This window comes from Oncorhynchus gorbuscha, unplaced genomic scaffold, assembly GCF_021184085.1.
Source record: "Oncorhynchus gorbuscha isolate QuinsamMale2020 ecotype Even-year unplaced genomic scaffold, OgorEven_v1.0 Un_scaffold_2888, whole genome shotgun sequence".
Taxonomy (NCBI): domain Eukaryota; kingdom Metazoa; phylum Chordata; class Actinopteri; order Salmoniformes; family Salmonidae; genus Oncorhynchus; species Oncorhynchus gorbuscha.
Genome location: NW_025747279.1, coordinates 40,001 through 45,000, shown reverse-complemented (window position 1 = coordinate 45,000; position 5,000 = coordinate 40,001).

Genomic DNA, 5,000 nt, shown 5'->3' with positions numbered 1-5,000 from the left:
GCATCATTTTGTGACCTCTGCTGCCCAGATAGAGGCATATAAACTGGTAAGTGGTGTTTGTACTTTATGCCTGTATGTCCCTTCACCCCATGAGAGAGAGTTTATCATTTATTGCCTCTTTGTTTCATCTCATCCCCTGAAAATGTCATATTTACTGGTTAGGTCAAATGAGGCCTTGCATCATTTTGTGACCTCTGCTGCCCAGATAGAGGCATATAAACTGGTAAGTGGTGTTTGTACTTTATGCCTGTGTCCCTTCACCCCATGAGAGAGAGTTTATCATTTATTGCCTCTTTGTTTCATCTCATCCCCTGAAAATGTCATATTTACTGGTTAGGTCAAATGAGGCCTTGCATCATTTTGTGACCTCTGCTGCCCAGATAGAGGCATATAAACTGGTAAGTGGTGTTTGTACTTTATGCCTGTATGTCCCTTCACCCCATGAGAGAGAGTTTATCATTTATTGCCTCTTTGTTTCATCTCATCCCCTGAAAATGTCATATTTACTGGTTAGGTCAAATGAGGCCTTGCATCATTTTGTGACCTCTGCTGCCCAGATAGAGGCATATAAACTGGTAAGTGGTGTTTGTACTTTATGCCTGTATGTCCCTTCACCCCATGAGAGAGAGTTTATCATTTATTGCCTCTTTGTTTCATCTCATCCCCTGAAAATGTCATATTTACTGGTTAGGTCAAATGAGGCCTTGCATCATTTTGTGACCTCTGCTGCCCAGATAGAGAGGCCTATATAAACGGTAAGTGGTGTTTGTACTTTATGCCTGTATGTCCCTTCACCCCATGAGAGAGAGTTTATCATTTATTGCCTCTTTGTTTCATCTCATCCCCTGAAAATGTCATATTTACTGGTTAGGTCAAATGAGGCCTACCTTCAAACACCTTGCGAGGTGACTACTTGAAATGAGAGGCTAGAGGGCCGTAGTAGGGTGCTCCCATAGCGGGCATGCATGGCATGCATGTCAGGAACACCGGCAGGTGCATTTAGGACCATATTTTAATTTTCGGGTTCCCAGGTGCACGTTTTCAATCACCAGGCACACAGAGGTAGATCCTAATCCTCATCCACCGAAATGTCACAAAAGTGTCCATAAAGCACTCAGGGAGGGCCCCCACGGATAGAGGGCCGTGCTAGGGTGTTGCCAGAGTGGGCATTAATATGAGAATGACCGAAAAGTGCATTTAGGAGAGTATTTTAATTTTCGGGTTCCCAGGTGCACGTTTTCAATCACCAGGTACACGGATGTATGAGGGCGCCCACGGCTAGAGGGCCGTAGTAGGGTGCTCCTATAGCGGGCATGCATGTCAGGAACACTGGGTAGTGAAAAAAATTAAACCTTCCATAAATCACTCAGGCCGGCCCCCACGGCTAGAGGGCCGTAGTAGGGTGCTCCCATAGCGGGCATGCATGTCAGGAACACCGGCAGGTGCATTTAGGACCATATTTTAATTTTCGGGTTCCCAGGTGCACGTTTTCAATCACCAGGCACACAGAGGTAGATCCTAATCCTCATCCACCGAAATGTCACAAAAGTGTCCATAAAGCACTCAGGGAGGGCCCCCACGGATAGAGGGCCGTGCTAGGGTGTTGCCAGAGTGGGCATTAATATGAGAATGACCGAAAAGTGCATTTAGGAGAGTATTTTAATTTTCGGGTTCCCAGGTGCACGTTTTCAATCACCAGGTACACGGATGTATGAGGGCGCCCACGGCTAGAGGGCCGTAGTAGGGTGCTCCTATAGCGGGCAGAGGGCTCAGGAACATGTCAGGAACACTGGGTAGTGAAAAAAATTAAACCTTCCATAAATCACTCAGGCCGGCCCCCACGGCTAGAGGGCCGTAGTAGGGTGCTCCCATAGCGGGCATGCATGTCAGGAACACCGGCAGGTGCATTTAGGACCATATTTTAATTTTCGGGTTCCCAGGTGCACGTTTTCAATCACCAGGCACACAGAGGTAGATCCTAATCCTCATCCACCGAAATGTCACAAAAGTGTCCATAAAGCACTCAGGGAGGGCCCCCACGGATAGAGGGCCGTGCTAGGGTGTTGCCAGAGTGGGCATTAATATGAGAATGACCGAAAAGTGCATTTAGGAGAGTATTTTAATTTTCGGGTTCCCAGGTGCACGTTTTCAATCACCAGGTACACGGATGTATGAGGGCGCCCACGGCTAGAGGGCCGTAGTAGGGTGCTCCTATAGCGGGCATGCATGTCAGGAACACTGGGTAGTGAAAAAAATTAAACCTTCCATAACAGGCCGGCCCCCACGGCTAGAGGGCCGTAGTAGGGTGCTCCCATAGCGGGCATGCATGTCAGGAACACCGGCAGGTGCATTTAGGACCATATTTTAATTTTCGGGTTCCCAGGTGCACGTTTTCAATCACCAGGCACACAGAGGTAGATCCTAATCCTCATCCACCGAAATGTCACAAAAGTGTCCATAAAGCACTCAGGGAGGGCCCCCACGGATAGAGGGCCGTGCTAGGGTGTTGCCAGAGTGGGCATTAATATGAGAATGACCGAAAAGTGCATTTAGGAGAGTATTTTAATTTTCGGGTTCCCAGGTGCACGTTTTCAATCACCAGGTACACGGATGTATGAGGGCGCCCACGGCTAGAGGGCCGTAGTAGGGTGCTCCTATAGCGGGCATGCATGTCAGGAACACTGGGTAGTGAAAAAAAATTAAACCTTCCATAAATCACTCAGGCCGGCCCCCACGGCTAGAGGGCCGTAGTAGGGTGCTCCCATAGCGGGCATGCATGTCAGGAACACCGGCAGGTGCATTTAGGACCATATTTTAATTTTCGGGTTCCCAGGTGCACGTTTTCAATCACCAGGCACACAGAGGTAGATCCTAATCCTCATCCACCGAAATGTCACAAAAGTGTCCATAAAGCACTCAGGGAGGGCCCCCACGGATAGAGGGCCGTGCTAGGGTGTTGCCAGAGTGGGCATTAATATGAGAATGACCGAAAAGTGCATTTAGGAGAGTATTTTAATTTTCGGGTTCCCAGGTGCACGTTTTCAATCACCAGGTACACGGATGTATGAGGGCGCCCACCAGGTACGGCTAGAGGGGCCGTAGTAGGGTGCTCCTATAGCGGGCATGCATGTCAGGAACACTGGGTAGTGAAAAAAATTAAACCTTCCATAAATCACTCAGGCCGGCCCCCACGGCTAGAGGGCCGTAGTAGGGTGCTCCCATAGCGGGCATGCATGTCAGGAACACCGGCAGGTGCATTTAGGACCATATTTTATCGGGTTCCCAGGTGCACGTTTTCAATCACCAGGCACACAGAGGTAGATCCTAATCCTCATCCACCGAAATGTCACAAAAGTGTCCATAAAGCACTCAGGGAGGGCCCCCACGGATAGAGGGCCGTGCTAGGGTGTTGCCAGAGTGGGCATTAATATGAGAATGACCGAAAAGTGCATTTAGGAGAGTATTTTAATTTTCGGGTTCCCAGGTGCACGTTTTCAATCACCAGGTACACGGATGTATGAGGGCGCCCACGGCTAGAGGGCCGTAGTAGGGTGCTCCTATAGCGGGCATGCATGTCAGGAACACTGGGTAGTGAAAAAAAAAATTAAACCTTCCATAAATCACTCAGGCCGGCCCCCACGGCTAGAGGGCCGTAGTAGGGTGCTCCCATAGCGGGCATGCATGTCAGGAACACCGGCAGGTGCATTTAGGACCATATTTTAATTTTCGGGTTCCCAGGTGCACGTTTTCAATCACCAGGCACACAGAGGTAGACTAATCCTCATCCACCGAAATGTCACAAAAGTGTCCATAAAGCACTCAGGGAGGGCCCCCACGGATAGAGGGCCGTGCTAGGGTGTTGCCAGAGTGGGCATTAATATGAGAATGACCGAAAAGTGCATTTAGGAGAGTATTTTAATTTTCGGGTTCCCAGGTGCACGTTTTCAATCACCAGGTACACGGATGTATGAGGGCGCCCACGGCTAGAGGGCCGTAGTAGGGTGCTCCTATAGCGGGCATGCATGTCAGGAACACTGGGTAGTGAAAAAAAAAACCTAAACCTTCCATAAATCACTCAGGCCGGCCCCCACGGCTAGAGGGCCGTAGTAGGGTGCTCCCATAGCGGGCATGCATGTCAGGAACACCGGCAGGTGCATTTAGGACCATATTTTAATTTTCGGGTTCCCAGGTGCACGTTTTCAATCACCAGGCACACAGAGGTAGATCCTAATCCTCATCCACCGAAATGTCACAAAAGTGTCCATAAAGCACTCAGGGAGGGCCCCCACGGATAGAGGGCCGTGCTAGGGTGTTGCCAGAGTGGGCATTAATATGAGAATGACCGAAAAGTGCATTTAGGAGAGTATTTTAATTTTCGGGTTCCCAGGTGCACGTTTTCAATCACCAGGTACACGGATGTATGAGGGCGCCCACGGCTAGAGGGCCGTAGTAGGGTGCTCCTATAGCGGGCATGCATGTCAGGAACACTGGGTAGTGAAAAAAAAAAATTAAACCTTCCATAAATCACTCAGGCCGGCCCCCACGGCTAGAGGGCCGTAGTAGGGTGCTCCCATAGCGGGCATGCATGTCAGGAACACCGGCAGGTGCATTTAGGACCATATTTTAATTTTCGGGTTCCCAGGTGCACGTTTTCAATCACCAGGCACACAGAGGTAGATCCTAATCCTCATCCACCGAAATGTCACAAAAGTGTCCATAAAGCACTCAGGGAGGGCCCCCACGGATAGAGGGCCGTGCTAGGGTGTTGCCAGAGTGGGCATTAATATGAGAATGACCGAAAAGTGCATTTAGGAGAGTATTTTAATTTTCGGGTTCCCAGGTGCACGTTTTCAATCACCAGGTACACGGATGTATGAGGGCGCCCACGGCTAGAGGGCCGTAGTAGGGTGCTCCTATAGCGGGCATGCATGTCAGGAACACTGGGTAGTGAAAAAAAATTAAACCTTCCATAAATCACTCAGGCCGGCCCCCACGGCTAG